Genomic DNA, 17,020 nt, shown 5'->3' with positions numbered 1-17,020 from the left:
TTGAAGCCTTAACTGTCTACAGAAAATAACCTAAGGCAATGCTTTAATGCTGCCCTAATACTTTATTTTTGTTTCCAGAATAACTAACTTTAGTGATCATGAGAAGAAAAACAAATTCAAGTCAAACCAAATTTTTTCTTGTTGTCATTTCACTCATCTCAAGATTTGGCCAAGTTTTGTTGGAGGAAGAAAAGCAAGCCAGGGCTCTTTTGTGCTCACATCCTGTTTTTCAGGTGCCAGACAGCTCAGGATATTTGCTTTTCTCTCACACTGATGGAAAAAAATAACACAAGAAGTGAATCCCATTCCGTTCTTGAAGGTGGCATATTAAAGGTAGCCGAAGCATTTTATCAAAGGACTGAATGCTTTTGTAAACTCTAGATGAAGGCATCTGGAACTTATTAAGGATTATCTCCTGGTGGTACCCAAATACCTTGATATTTGAAAGCTGTGAATGACAACTATCACTTGAAGGTGACAAATGCTGGGTAGGTTTTTACCAAAGAGAAAGGTCTTAGGCCTCACAGGTTTACCTCCAAGTCTAGAACTGAATTGGGAAATGATTACAGGTTTTCCTATCTGCTCCCATCCCTGAAAAACACCTTCCTTCTGGCTGAATAATTTCTCATAGCAGGCCATGTTTTATTGCAAGTTCTATGACAGGGACCTGGGAAACTTCATAGAGTGGAGAGTTTTCAAAGGACACCTGAAAATAAAAGGAATTGTTTAAGTGAGCACTGACCAATGGCCAAATGTGCTGCAGGGCTCTGGTTAAAGTGCGGCAGGGACCTGAGCTTGCCAGGAATGACCAGCATCCTAGTGAGTATTAGCCAACACCAAAGCGGTCAGGGAAGGAAAAGCCCAGCCAGCTACCTGCTCCACAGGAAGCCCTCCTCCGTCAGAGAGGAAGAGAAGCTCCAACTTGGAACTGCCAGAGCACCACAAACTTCTCATCTCAGTCATCCTTTCTGATGGCCAAAACTTTGATTTCAGCAATCATAAAAGTTCAAACACAAGGTGAAAACACAAGGCGGGGGGGGGGGGGGGAAATGTGGCTTTTCAGGTAAAGTACAAAGCTCAAACACACACCAAGGCCCCCCAGATGCTCTAAAAATCCCTGTCCTCAGGGGCACAGCTTCTATTTCTCAGTTACTGGGGAAGTCATTTTTACCCTCCCTTGAGACAAAGGTATAATCAAGTGCCACTAGAAGCACAATTCTCTCTCCTCCAGGGTCACTACCATACCAAGAATGGGCACAAGTATAAAAACAATAAAGGGCTAATATTCATTGTACAATCTACTAAAGATCACAATCACTAAAGTGATAAAACATCTGGTGGATGAATCACCAAGCTAAGATGCCTCCTCCATTAACCGTGTAGAGGAACCTCTCTATCAAGGAGACTGCCAACTTTGAGACAACAACCCAGAAGAAGTTGTTTCCAATTCTCAGCAGATGGGCTGGGAAGGTGGCTCAGTGGTAGAGCGCTTGCTTTGCATGCATGAGGCCCTGGGTTCGATTCCTCAGCACCACATAAGCAGAAAGAAAAAAGCCAGAAGTGGCGCTGTGGCTCAAGTGGTAGAGCACTAGCCTTGAGCTGAAGAGCTGAGGGACAGTGCCCACACCCAGAGTTCAGACCCTACAACCGACGAAAGAAAGAAAGAAAGAAAGAAAGAAAGAAAGAAAGAAAGAAAGAAAGAAAGAAAGAAAGAAAGAAAGAAAGAAAGAAAGAAAGAAAGAAAGAAAGAAAGAAAGAAAGAAAGAAAGAAAGAAAGAAAGAAAGAAAGAAAGAAAATGGTATCTCCCCAGTATGGTACCTTGGCACCAATGCCACCATCATGCAAGATCTTATCCTTCCTCTGCCCTTCCTTTCCTGTCCCCCTATCCCCAAGCCAAATCATAGGAATTAGAATTCCTCATCCCTGAGATAAATCACTAGAATTCCTTTTCTCCAAAAGTAGCTACAAAAATGTTGTCCTACCTTTCTGTCCTGGAGCTGGCCAAGAAGAAAGCTATGTTGTCAGATTAGAAACTCCTCAGCCTACAGGTCAATTTGTCTTTCCCTCTGCTTGGGAGGAAGGAGGGCCATGTGGAGAGGCCAAGAAGACTCTGGACAGACAGGCATTGCTGAGCTTCCCTGACCATCTATTATCATTAAATCAGGCCCTTTTCATCTACTCATATTTCTTCATTCCTTCCATTCCTCATCGAATGTCAGCATATACTCTTGTGTCTTATGATGGCTCCGGAGTCAGGCAAACTTTGACTGAATAAATTCATGTTCTCCTCTGGTTAACCTGTCTCTTGTTATGGGAGTGTCAGTCATGATGACCCTTATGAGGAAGAGGAAAAAACACACCCCTTTCCAATACTTAACAGACAAACCACTTTCTTCTCTTAGTACCTAACTGTATGAAGTGGTTGTATTGTGATATTTCCACACATGCATAGAATTTGCTTTCGTCAAACTCCCTCCTTCTGTTACTCTTTTCAATATCTATGATGTTTCATCTCCTGTGGAGTCTCAGTGCAATAGCTATTGCTCCAGAATTTCATTTTACAAATAGGGCACTGAGGCATAGCAGCCAAAAGCTGGCTGAAACTGAGATTCATTGGTGGTATATTTTTATGTTTCTCCTGGAAGTGAAGCAGTCAGATTATCTCCAACCCTCATACCAAAGAACCTGTATCATGACAGAGACGCCAAGGTCCGGAAATGACAAAGTATTCAGGAGAATGTCACAGGTTATATGTAAATATCAGACTATTTTATAGGAGAGACATGATCAGACACCAATTTTTGTCATGGGTCCTGGAACCAATCCCCATAGACACTGAAGGATGGTTATATAGGAGACAAAATGTTATATAGTCTATCTGTATAAAACAGAAAAAGCTAAAATGTACTGAAAAATACTGCAGAACACCAGAAAATGACATATAATATACATATAATGTAAGATATCACAAAAGTTTTGCAACAAATATGTCACCTGTAGGGGGGCGGCGGGGGGGGGGGGAGGATGGGAAGGGATGGGAAGGGGAAACAAAGGAGGAGGCTACAATGCTTGATAAGAAATGTACTCATTATCTTGCCCATGTAATTGTAACCCCTCTGTACAGTATTTTCACAATTAAAAAAAAATAAAAAAAAAACCAATATGTCACCTGGAGAAGGACATCTGCCCATAACAAACCCCATCCATGCTAAGAAGAAACTTGGGATTGGGGTAAGGATAAGGATCTGTTTAACAAATGGCACTGGGATGTTGTAGAAGAAAATTAAAGTTTGACTGCCACTTCAAAATGTAGCTTAAATCAAATAATTCCTGAGAGTGAAAACATGTATAACAAAAAGAAAGAGAAACCTTAGAAAAATCTTAAGATATAGGAAAGACTTAATTTCTTAAGCAAACAAGAAAGAGACCAAAATTTAAAGAAAGAGACTAACAAATCCACCTATAACTAGGAAATTTTGTTTACAAAAAGAGTAAGAAAGCCAGGCACCAGTGGTTCACACCCATAATCCTAGCTACTCAGGAGGCTGATATCTGAGGATCACGGTTCAAAGCCAGCCCAAGAAGGAAAGTACATGAGACTCTTAGCTCCAATAAATTACTCAAAAAAGCCAGAAGTGGGCTGTGGCTCAAGTGGTAGAGCACTCACGTTGAGCAAAAGAAGCTCAGGGACAGAGCCCAGGCAGAATTCAAGCTGCAGGACCACCCCCACCCTCCGCAAAAAAAAAAAAAGAGTAAGAAAAATACATAAAGATGAAACATATGCAAGAAAACCATAAGATACTTTGTTTTGCTTTGTTCTGATTCTAGGGCTTGAACTCAGGGCCTGGGCACTGTCCCTGAGCCTTTTTTTGCTCAAGGCTAGGGCTCTACCATTTGAGCCCCAGTGCCACTTCTACCATTTTCTGAGTAATTTGTTGGAAAGAAGAATCTCACAGACTTTTCCTACCCAGGCTAGCTTCAAACTGCTATCCTCAGATCTCAGCCTGAGTAGCTAAGATTACAAGTGTGAGCCACTGGCACCCAGCAAGAAAAGATATTTTTAATATTTATTAGATTTATTACATGAACATATAAAGAATTCTAATGAGCCAGTTTGGAAAGAACTATCCACCCAGAGGGCACAACGAGGCATTTCAAAGGAAAGCATATGTGAAGGTCACAGGAAACATGAAGCTCAATAAACTTATGAAAAGACAGATGACCTCACTGGTAATCAGGAAATTCAATACTCGGAGGACTTGAAGGCATGCACCATCTGCCAGTCCCCAGGGGTGGCAAGTCTGTGGAGTGATGGGTATTTTCATAGAGTTCTGGTGAGAACTGAAAATTGGCTTAAGGACCTTGGAACAAAGCAGGGCTTCCAGGTAAAATGGGAGGCATGCCTTTTCTACATGGGCTGCCTTGCTCATCAGCTCTAGAAGATGGACACAACAGCCATCATCCAGGAACAGAAGACACTGGAAACATCTCAAGGTCTAGCCCAGGTGAAATGAACTGTCCTGCACTCATGGAAATGGAATGCTCTAAGTAGCAAAAATGAACTACAGCCATGTACATCAATGTGGGTGAGTCTGAGAAACATAATGTTGATGTTGAATAAACCACAGAAAAATCTAGGCAGTATAATCCCATTTTTATAAATTTGCAAGGTGCATTATTTGTATTTATGTCACCCTAAAGAAAAACAAAGGGTCCCCCACAGTATAACCCCTGCTTTCACTGGATTTGTTGTCGGTATAATTTGTGGAGGGGAAGGGGAAAAACAAATCGTTTAAATAGGGATACAGGTGGACCCACTGCAACAATGAGATGTACAAGTCGTATGTAGAAAACAAACTTTACAACTTTGGTGTGGGGGGGGGGAAGGGTGGGGGGGCAGGGAGGATTGGGGGGGGAGGACGGGAAGGGATGGGAAGGGGAAACAAAGGAGGAGGCTACAATGCTTGATAAGAAATGTACTCATTATCTTGCCCATGTAATTGTAACCCCTCTGTACAGTATTTTCACAATAAAAAAAAATAATAATTTAAAAAAGAAAAGAAAAGAAAAACAAAGGGGGCTGGGAAGGTGGCTCAGTTGTAGAGCGCTTGCCTTGCATGCATGAGGCCCTGGGTTCCATTCCTCAGCACCACATAAGCAAAAAGAAAAAAAGCCGGAAGTGGCGCTGTGGCTCAAGTGGTAGAGCGCTAGCCTTGAGCTGAAGAGCTAAGTGACAGTGCCCAGGCCCAGAGTTCAGGCCCCATGACTGGACCCAAAAAAAAAAAAAAAAAAAAACAAAGAAAAACAAAGAAGATATTAATATAGTATTCTGAATAAGCTTTCCTAAAGGGAGAAATCCAGGCTTCAAAGTTACTGAGAATATCATTTCTTAGGCCAGGTGGTAAGTGGGTATTCATTTTATTATGTCTGTAAATAATACACCTATATCCAAGATTCTCATTTGCCTATAGTTATAATCAATAAATATTTAAACAGCATTCTAATTTATTATGAAATATTGTTTTGGCTATCATTTACTGGGAAAGATGATCTATATTAAACACTAAAGTGTGACAACAAAAAATAAGGGTTCTTATGCTGATAAACACAGAAATCCCTCAGACGTTTTGGTACATATTTAAATTAGCTATGTGTTATGGGAACTTTAAGGTGTGTCAGAGAATGAATCTTTTCTCTGCTGACTGCAGGAAGGTGCTCATTTTCTGTCTGGATTGAGATTGGCACCCTCTGGATGGAAATGCATGGGAGGATAGCATTCTTTCTCCATTCTCTCAAATGGTGTGTTCCCATGGGCTGCTTGAACTCTGCCTCTTACTCACCTTTTGGGTGTAATCATCCTGCCTCCAGGAGTTACTGAGAGCAGCACTTCCCTTGACTTGCGTGAAAGAGTTGGGGAAGGTGCTTTGTTCAAAGAGAAATCAGAACAAAACCGAAGGCCCAGAAATACCTCTCTCCAGACCCTGTTACTTAAACTAATAAAAATAGCTGTCAGAGATGAAATCCTGACACGACTTAAATTGCTACAAATACTAGTGGTAATTACCATTTAGTCATTCTCATGACCTTTTGCAAAGAATATGTGATGAACACTGGCTCAGCTCAGTTTCAGTGGAAGGAGAAAAAAAAAAAAAAAAAGCAATGTGCCAGTTCCAAAACTCTGACTTATTATAAAGAATCTGTCCTCAACCCCATAGGTAAAAACTATGGAAACTACCCAAAAAAGTCTATAACTTCTGATGGCAGAGGGCCTCAGATGGAAGGTTGGTTCTGTCACTGACACTGTGATGCTAGTAACTTTTAACCTGTCTGGATTCTCAGTTGTGTAAATTCAGAATTTTACAGCTGCCTTATCATGTGCTGTGATGATTAAATGGTTCTGTGTGATTCAGGTGGATCTTTGGCACATAGCAAATAATCAATATGATCAATGTGATTACTATTCTTTTCTAAGACCAAAAAGCTAAGCAGGTCCAAAATAAAAATTTCATAACTATATCTTTTTATTCACTGCTAACTACACACACTTTTTTTTTTGGTACTAGGATTTCAACTCAGACCCTTGCCATTCTGTACCACTTAGCCATGTCTCCCACCCACTTTGCACTGGATATTTTTAAATGGAGTAGGCACACACCTGGACCTTGCTTGATACTCCAATTTTAGGCTTTCTGGTGTAGCTGTGATGACCACACCCAGTTTCTTCCATTGAGGTGGAGTCTCATAAAATTGTTCTGTTTCTTTGGTTGTTTGTTTATTGGCTTATGTGTCCTGGCTGGCTTGGAACTTTGATCCTCCTCAGTCTCCCACACAGCTGGGATGACAAGTATATCACTGCACCCAACTATTGGTTAAGAGGTATCTTGAAAACTTTTTGCCTGAGCTCCTGATATCAGTCTGCTGAGTAGCAAAGATAGGTGAGCACACTAGTGCCTAGCTTCGCCTTAAAAGGGATAGCAGTTTCATAATTAGCCCTTATGATACATTTGAATTGTGCTCCTAAACTTCTGCAACCTTTTTGCATGCCTTCCCCTTCCCAACAGTCAAGAGACACAAGCAAGTGTATTTCAAAGCAATGAAAACAGTTATCCAATAGGAAACTGTCACTCTTCTATCTGTTGATCCATTTGGTCCGGCTTACGCGATAATGGAATTTTCCTTTGTGTTGCTGATACTGTAAATCCCTCACTCATTAGGGGATCTGGCAGTTGGCACTTCTCTTTAGAACTCTTTTTCAAAATTATTTTTCTTTCCAACCTGGCACAGAGCAGACGGGAGTGATTATCATGGCACAACATCTTTCCACTCAGATGGGCTCTTAATGATGGCACATGAAGCTACAACCAGCCTTATGTCCAGTGGCTGAGAAGGGAAAGAGCCAGAGTCCTAGACTGGAGAGGTGGTGCCATGTGAAAAAGCATCCGCCTGAGGGAAACACCACCCAGGACAGGTAAATGGTTCCCCCAGAAATCCAACCTCATCTGACTGAATCAGGTGTAACCTTTAGAAGGTTTCCCCTGACTGAATCAGATGTAACCCTCAAAATGGCACTAGTAAAATCTTTTCCAGGAAAACCACTTATTTACCCTAAAGCCAAAAGCAAACCATTTCCTTAACCCAACAGGCAAAAGTGATTGTGTAATAAATTTAGACGTGTGTGGCAAATCCCTCTGTTGAATATTTTGTGCTTTTTTGTTTTCTTCCCTATTAAAAGAAGAACAAGACTTATTTGTTCATGGTTCTATTTTGGTTTCAGCAAAGCCTTCTTTTTAAGAAGCTCCACACATTATCATAAATACTTAATGGCTGTGCAAACCATTTTTATTCATTGTAAGCCAGCAGAAAAACCAATGGAAGCTCCAAGAGTAAATAGAACCAAGTCATAATTCCCAATTCTCTCATTTTCCTCACTGCCTTTGCAGTGAGGATGAGCTCGCGGGTAAGACACAGAACAGCTGAAGCATCCAATCAACAAGCAAATTAAACATAACTGATTCTTTCATAGCTCTGAAAACATACTGAAGTCATCATAGGGGGAAAATATACACTGTGTGGGACCTACTTTCACTCGTTCACTGAGTGTTTTCCATTTTTAATTATGCATGAGTTGTGAACAAAGTGCATGACAGTCCCAAAGAACTAATCCAGCCATGCAGTTTGGCTTAAGTCTGCTTTTCCCAAGAGCTCTGGTTTATTACACCCTGAGATCATATTGAAAATCTGGAGCATGGCATAGGATGTACAACATTCAATCCAAATGGATGCTGGCCAGTGCCCAGCCGGTATGGCATCCAGGCCTGGCTGAGTTCCAACTTACATGGTGCCTGAACAGCCCCAGAAAAGAAAGAAGAGGTATGTCATCATTTGTGTCTAATCATCATTTCTGGAAGTCTTCCTGAAAGCTTATTATATGATAGACAAAGAATCATTACCATTGGCTAGATAAAAAGAACAATTTAAAAAATTCTCTAACGCTGCAGAATAATGGTTGCTCTTTACGTTTCTCTGACTCCTCTATTATCTCCTCTCCTTGGAAACCAAGCAGGCCTATACACTTGGTTGTTATTGTTATTGTTGTCAGTCTTAGGGCTTAAACTCTGGGCCTGAGCTCTGTCCCTGAGTTTCTTTTGCTCAAGGCTAGCACTCTACCACTTGAGCCACAATGCCACTTCTGGCTTTTTCTAAGTAGTTTATTGTAGATAAGAGTTTTGTGGACTTTCCCGCCCAGGTGTGAACCACCAGCTCTCTGCCCTACACATATTTTAACAGATTACAGTTCACCTGACAAAAATTTTATCATGCAGAAATAATAACAATAATAATAATAAGGAAATCCTGCAAGTTTATTAACCAAGACATATACATTAGTGTTTCCTAAACAAAACTCACCAATTGTACAGCCCAAGAGTCAAGGGCTGAGCCAACTCAGTTTCAGGGCTTTAGGATTTAAACCCAATGTCCCGTATTTTGTTTTTAGTTTTGTTTTTATGCCATCTTCATCCACCTAATACTTAAAATACTGAAAGAAATAATCCATGACCCTCAGAACTCACAGAATTTCTTAAATATCCATTAGCTAAACATCTCATAGCCATGGGATGTGGTGTTTCCTACAAGTTTCAAGGCCAAGGGCTGTCTTGGGATTATGAATCATCTTAGTTCTCATCTCTGTGACTGGCTTCACACGGTTGGCCAATCTCTGCCAATGCTCCCAGGGTATAAAATAGCCCTTGCCTTCTTGGAATCACTCAATGGATTCCTAGCTCTCCTAGAACCTTTAGCAAGACCTCATCTTACATCCTATTGCTCTTCATAACTTTTGAGCGGAGCCTCTCCTTCAGATGTCACATTCTGGCCTGGACAGAGGTAGTAGTGCCTCTGTAACTCCAGCACTCACCAAGCAGAGATAGCACAATCATATTTTTGAAAAAAGGTCAGACTCTAGCCTACTTCACTGTCAATCTCTTCTGCTAGAATAAAGTCCAACTGCTGACTTGAAGTGTAGATCTTTCCAGAGACTGCTCTCTTGCTTCACAATCCCACTTCTCAGACACTTGTTCTTACACTGACAGAAACGATCAAATGCACAGTGATACATATTGGTAGCCTTGTTCACGTCATGTCCTCCTCTTTTCTAGGCAGACTGCAAACTCCAGGACATCCAGGAAAGTGATGGTTTTATTTCCCACTGGTGCCCACTGCCCAGGTTACACCCAGCTCTAAGGGAGACAGTCAAATAGTTGCTGAATGGCACTGTGAGGAAGTGCTGGAGTCACCCCATCCCTGATTACTGGGTGACCACAGGACCCAGTTTGCCCGACACAGTCCTTCACTGCACCTGTTGCCCTGGCATAATAATGGATAATGCCACACTAGTCCTCTTCTGGGCTCTCTGACAAGCAGTGTGTCTCTCCTGAAACAAACTCCTCCATAATGAAAACAGAAGATCATGACCACAAAATGGCAACTTTTCAGTGTTGTTGCTATTCTGCACTCAGTCCATGACCAACCCTCCCTCCCTCCCTTCTTCATTTCCTTCCTTCCTTCCTTCCTACCTTCCTTCCTCCTTTCCTTTTTTCTTCCTTTCCTTCTTTCTTTCTGTCCTTCTTTCTTGTGCAGGTCCTGGGCTTGAACTCAGGCACTGGGTGCTATCCCTGAACTTTTCTGCTCTACCTCTTTGGGCCACATCTCCATTTCTGGCTTTTTGGTAGTTAACTGGAGACAAGAGTCTCATGGGCTTTCCTGCCAGGTCTGGCTTTGAACACGATCCTAAGATCCTCCTGAGTAGCTTGAATTATAGGCCTGACCATTAGTGCCTGGATAGATCCTGACTTTTGATACATGATTTAAGTGGCTGATTTATTTTTTAATATCACAGACCCTATTGGCCACTACATCTCAGCAAATAACATTTTGGCCTCTGTGAAGTTGAGATGAAGTAGAGAATACTTTGGGCAGGGCTTCTTGCGGCTGAAGAAACCTGGCCCCTTACCAGTTTCAAACTATTGCTTAGAACTAAAAGCAACTAAAAAAAAGCACCTTTGGCATCTCTCCCCCTCACCCATCAGCAGACTGCCAGGGAATGCCATGTTCACCAAGGACTCCACACCACACTGCCAACACCTATCTGTCCTGTATAAATCCATATTGAATTCCAACATGAACTTTGGGGAAGATCTCTTGTGCACAGTAAAATAGCCCAGCACACCTTATAAGTGCAGCTTTTAAAATAACACCATGTAATTTACGTTTTGTTCAAGCAGGATTGCCTCAAATAGCATTGTGATCATGAAACCCTGGGCCATTTCAATACCACAAGGCTTATGTTTTGGTGGTGTTTTTTTTTTTTCTTTTTCTTTTTTTTTCAGCAAAGTCCACTTTTTTTTTTTTAACTTTAATTCAAGGGAAAAAATTACAATGCAGTCTCCTCAAAGCTCTGTTTTTCCACACAGCAGCAAATTAGAGAGAACTAATTTGTGGGCACCACTGTGCCCTGTCATCTGTACTTTGTCACTTTTAATTTGGACAACCCAAACTCCACAATTCCTTTCGTTTTTACTTCTCTACATAGCAGAATTTTAGCCATCACACTGGGTTTCAAAGAATCCAAAATAAAACCAGCCCACATTAAACAAAACAGCCACATCAAACCTTTCCTTTATGAATGGAGAAAAAGACTTTCAAAGTACAAAAGGAGGGCTTTTTTTTAAAAAAAAATTTTGTGGACATCACATAGTCCTGGTAATATTTTAAAAGGTGTACTTTTTAAAATTTAATTGTATTGCCAAGGTGATGTACAATAGGGTTACAGTTACATGTGTAAGGTAATAAGTATATTTCTTGTTGAACATTGTTATCCCCTCCCTCATTCTTTTTCTCCCACTTTCCCTCCCACCAACTACCCTCCCAATTTGTAAAGTTCATTTCCAACGTATTATCTTTTGAGTATCACTATTGCATTGGTTCACTCTTTGTCCTTTGTCTCCTTAAAAGCGTTGAGATTGGTTTCGTCTCTTTGTCACAGATATTTGTGCTTATATTTCTTCTAACAGATCACTGAGGTAAGTTGCTTGAAACCTGCATGCTCTGTTACCCTGCTAAAACACTGCAGCTATTCCAGAGTCTCTGAGATATGAAATGTCAAGTTGGAATTCAAACTTTTCCATGTTGTTGCTGCCATTTATATCATGAATGACATCTGGAGCTCAAGCAACAGGGACAGAGTGATGGTCTCATCCAGTATCCAGCTTTGTAATCAGGAATCTAGCTAGCCTACATCTGCGAGAAATAGGCTGATGAGATGGGTACCACCAGTGGCTCACTCCTGTAATCCCAGCTATTCAGGAGGCTCAGATCTGAGGATCACCATTCAAAACCAAAAAGAGCAGAAAAGTCCATGTGATTTTTATCTCCAATGAGCCAGCAAAAAGCCAGAAGTGGGAAAACATGAGCATTGGGCAGTGAAGAGGTAGAGGGGAAGGTTAAGGGACAGCAGCCAGACCCTGAGTTCCAGCCCCAGTCTAGGCCTGACACCACACACACAGACACACACACACACACACACACACACACACAGACACACACACACACACACACACACACACACACACACACACACACACACACACAAAACGGCTATGAATACCTAAAACCAAATACTTCCACTTGTTGTCTTTGAGAGTATGGCCAGCATGAGGCACAAGGAACCCCATAGTTACTTATTAACTTTCTGGCACATGCCACCCTCATTATGGAGATCCACTCTTAGAACTTAAAAATTTATCAGTCTGGGCAGAAAACGACCCACTTCCAACATCTGATAGCCCTCCACAAGCCATTCCCAGGTGTTAGAATTCAGAGCAGATTCCAGGCTCCTCTTCTTCATGCTCTCAAGGATCAAAGTCTTCCTTCACTGTCGCTCAGGCTCTCTTTGGGCAATGTTTAGCACTACTGGTACCGGAAGATGGCTGTGCAGTGAGCAGGCTAACCCCACAGCAAGCTGTGCCAATGCTTCAGACATCGAAATGTTGGCTTTTGAAAAATGCAAAAGGTAACAGGAGCTCAGAGCCACCACAACAAAGCTGCACTTCACAGCTGTTGCTGAGCCCCCATGACCAAGCAGGGATGGCAGCCCGCCACACACAGTGTTTGTTCTCAACAGCTGTCAGCTTTGTGCCACCTGTGAGCAAAGCCATCCGTGTCCCAGCAAGCCTGGGTGCCCTTGGCAAGGGGGCCACCTAGCAGAGCTGAGGGCAGCCAATGCCTCTCTACTCCATGGCAAACAGGACCAAAAGAGGTGTACACCCAAGCACCTCATCTCTTTTCCTTGGCAGCACTGGGATTTGAATTCAGGGCCTCTCATCTGCAAGATGAGCATTCGACCACTTGCCCCTATTTCTCAAATAAGGTCTCGAATTTCTGCCCATGGCTGCCTCAATTATGGTACTCCTCTTTACACTTCCCACAGAGCTGGGAGAACAGGCATTTATTGTGAGGTTCTGGGTATTCTCAGTTGGGATGGGGTCTCGTGAACTTATTGCCCTGGGTGACATCAAATTTCAATCCTCCTGGTCCCTACCTCCAGAATAGTTAGGATGGCAGGCATGACTCACTACACCCAGCTATAATCTCATCTTTTATTGAAGCCAAATAGACTAGGAAAAATGAGGTACAGTCAGCTAACAGAAAATACAGGAGATATTCCTTCATGTACTTCCCTTAAAATTAAGGGAACAAAAGTCATTCTGGGGGGAAATGAAGCAGGATAACTTAAGGAAACTGAAGCCTGGTGTAAGCAACTCAGAAATATGGTATGTAGAAACGTAGAAATGCTATCTTTGCTTCAAAGAGAGGCAACTGAATGCATTCTTTCCTGAGGGATGCATTTCTCAACCAAGGATGCCCCAAAATGCAGATAGCAGGGCTCTCCTTGTTTCAAACATAAGGATCTGTTTTTATGGCAAGATGCATTCTTACCTGGAAACTCAGAATAACACCAGGTGTAGTTAAAGCAAAGCACCTAGCTTTGCATAACTTAAAGCCAGACCCACTGCCTTTACCCTATAAATACCCAACAGCCCAAGGAGCTGAGTGTCTCTCTGGGTGTCTCCTTGTGTGTGTCTGCATCTGTGTGTGTCTGTGTCTTTGTGTCCCTATGAGAGCACCCATACTCTGCCCCTTCCCTTGTTTGTCTGCTTTTTTTGTCTGTCTGTTTCATTGTTTATTTACTTAATAAAGCTCTGCCATGTTTTCTTACCATTGTGACTTGTCCAGTAATTCTTATTCTGTGATAGAAGTCAAGGACCCTAAGTGAAGAGTTCCTATATTTAAAGGAGAGCTTCACTAAACCTCACCTCTGTCTGGTGACATTATTATAGCCCACTTTGTATTGTCCTGACTCCCAGGTGAACAGAGGCCTAGGGATAGAAGAAAGTGAAGGTCCCAGGTCCCTCAGGAGACCCCAGGGCCTACAGGTAAGAGCATGTATTACAGGTGATCCTATTTCTATTTTCCTCTGTTCCTTGGAGTTGGATCTCATCCAGGGCCCCCAAATCATTCAGAAATAGAGCAGACTTGCCTCTATGCATGGCTCACTGTTCTGTTTCCTTGATGAGAAATTGGATCTCTTTTCTTGAGCCCTGGGGGACACTCCCCACCCCACCCTCAGGTTAGTCTCTGTCCTCAGGTGTAGAAGACCATGCCCACCCCCCCGCAGGAAAGAGCTCTTTTTAGAAGAGAGAATGCTTTTGTGTACAGCATCCAGCTTAGTCCACATGGTCAAGCCAATCGGGTGACCCCAGGAACACTTCTCCCCTGTCTCTGACCACGTACACAGAAGAGGAAAGTGGACTTCCCATTTGGTTCAAAGTTCACAGTACAGATATACCAATCAGGGACATTCAAGAACAGGAGAGGCTATTGTTTTTTGGGTTTTTTTGGGTCCGGTCGTGAGGCCTGAACTCTGGGCCTAGACGCTGTCCCTCAGCTCTTCAGCTCAAGGCTAGCGCTCTACCACTTGAGCCACAGCGCCACTTCCGGCTTTTTTTTTCTGCTTATGTGGTGCTGAGGAATCGAACTCAGGGCCTCAAGCATGCAAGGCAAGCGCTCTACCACTGAGCCAACCTTCCCAGCCCGAGGCTATTGTTTATATATTTCTGTGAAAGGTTTGACATGTATCACAGAGAATAAAACTAAATATAAACTTAAAAAGAAAAAAAAACTTAGATACAGTTGAGGACTCTATATTTGAACCAGTGTCAGCTAGTCCCTGAATGAGAATTTTTTTCTACAATCTTTACAAGAAACCAGAGTTAGTATACCATAGAGAAAAGAGACATGCCCCTTTCACCCTTTTTCCAACTTCAGGGATCTCTTCAAAAACAGGCACCAGCCCTCAAGCCTCAGGTAACAAATGGTCTTTATGCAATAGCCACGTGGGAACTCAGGTTCCAGAGCCCAGGGGCCACCTGAGCAAATGAAGCTGGAATCCCCCTGGGGGTGAGGGAGGATGAGCTGCTTGAGAGTGCCTCTCTCCCAGAGCACTGGGAAAAGAGAACTGAGAGAAACACACACACACACACACACACACACACACACACACACACACACACACACACACACACACACACACACACACACACACACACACACACACACACACACACACACACACACACACACACACACGCCTGGCTGGAGGATGAGCTGCTTGAGAGTGCCTCTCTCCCAGAGCACTGGGAAAAGAGAACTGAGAGAACACACACACACACACACACACACACACACACACACACACACACACACACACACACACACACACACACACACACACACACACACACACACACACACACACACACACACACACACACACACACACACACACACACACACACACGCCTGGCTGGATTCCGCAGAACTACTTCTGGTAACAGCAGGAAGACACAGGCAGGGTTCTCCAAGCAGAAATATACGTACGTATTTTGGCTAAGTCTCTGAAAGAAAGTCTATAACACAAGGAAGTTAAAAATCTCTAGAGAAAACAAAATATTCTAGGACTGTAAGCTTTAAAAATATATATCTTTCCTTCCCCTTCCATGGCTCATGAATTGTTTAAAAACAACACAGAAAAGAGCCAAACCTCTTTCTAACCAACATAAGCTGAGGCCGGGGGGGGGGGGGGGGGGGGGAATAGTGCATGGCAAGGAGGATCTCTCAGGCACCCAAATGAAGTGGTTTGTTGTTTGCCTCTAAGAATGAACCCTAGAAAGAGCCAATGCAAGATAACAAGCCTGCAAAGTCACCCAAGACTCCAATTGGCCTCCATAGTTCGCAGAACTTAGTAGCAATTTGCAATCTGGCAGGGGACTATTAGCACACATAAAGAAAAAAACACTTGTCTGAAACAGAGAGGTGACCAGGTGACACAGCTACACCAGCTCTACCTAAGGAAGGATGAGGGTCCACCCACCCCCTTGACTGACACCTGAGCATCCCACAGCCAAGTTCAAGGACTTGTGTACAGGATGAAGGCCTCTGGCTGCCCCAACTCTCTCAACCGTCTCCTTACATGACCTACCTGTTCTTGAGACTTCAAGTTCACCAATTTGGCTCTCTATGAACTTTGCCAATGGCAAGGAAATGTGCTAAAACAAAAAAGAGCCAGTGCCCTGATTGCACATTATATCCGGCACCTCATTCCCCAGTCCCTAAACAAACCTGCTAACTGCTCCATCCCTGGCAGGTACTTGTGCCACTCTGGTGCCTTCCTCTGAGCCTGGCAGCATGTGAAACAGCCTGCCGAGGGTGCTGAGACAGAAGGCAGGGCTCCCCTTGGCCCTGACTCACTCTCAGTGCACCCCAAGGTCTACCAAAACACCAGACTTGAAGCAGAGATTGAGGACAACTTACCTAGTGTGGGACCAGTCCCTGGGGAAAGGCCAAGCTGGTCCTCTGGCTTTTCTTCTTTCAGCTTCTTTCTTTTATTATTTGGGAGTAATCTGAAATTCACGAAAAGAGAAAGAAAAGATGAAAACTACAGCACAGAGAACACTCTTTCTGTCAGGCCATGTCAAAAAACCTGCCACCTAGTTCCCATCCCATCATGCACTCATGTGTTCACATACACCTCTTCCAGCCTGCAAGTCAAGGAATGAACTCATAAGCGCACGCTCCATTCGCACCTCAATTCCATCACATTTCACCAAAAAGGCCCAGCTCCCACCCCCACAGTCTGAATTTGTCAACATAGCTCTTTGGTACCACGCCGCTCAATGAGCTGAAGCGTGGGAAGGAAAGGACATGGAGAACAAAGGCAAGGCACATCATTTCTTATTATAAGAAAGTCTTTTTTATTCATTCATTCATTCATGTATTCACAGACATGGATGGAGCCTCTCCCTCTTAGGCACTGGGGCAGTGGTACATAGAGGGTGAGGGCCTGCTCCAAAGGGAGTCTGCTTCCTACAGAATTGCAATGCCTGCCAGGCACCGGTGGCTCAT

General features: G+C 43.0%; 1 protein-coding gene across 7 annotated transcripts in view; it reads right to left on the bottom strand.

Annotated features, from left to right (window-relative positions):
• Positions 1-17,020, bottom strand: part of Elmo1 (engulfment and cell motility 1) — a 444,820-nt gene that overhangs the window by 379,076 nt on the left and 48,724 nt on the right. For all 7 annotated transcript variants that reach the window (XM_070014214.1, XM_070014220.1, XM_070014221.1 and 4 more), the window contains exon 2: positions 16,430-16,518. The gene's annotated coding sequence lies outside the window, so the exon portion shown is untranslated. The remainder of the gene's footprint in view (positions 1-16,429; positions 16,519-17,020) is intronic.

The sequence above is a fragment of the Dipodomys merriami genome, unplaced genomic scaffold (genome assembly GCF_024711535.1).
Source record: "Dipodomys merriami isolate MVZ:Mamm:240054 unplaced genomic scaffold, mDipMer1.0.p SCAF_94, whole genome shotgun sequence".
NCBI classification, from domain to species: domain Eukaryota; kingdom Metazoa; phylum Chordata; class Mammalia; order Rodentia; family Heteromyidae; genus Dipodomys; species Dipodomys merriami.
This window is presented reverse-complemented; position numbering and strand designations above follow the sequence as displayed.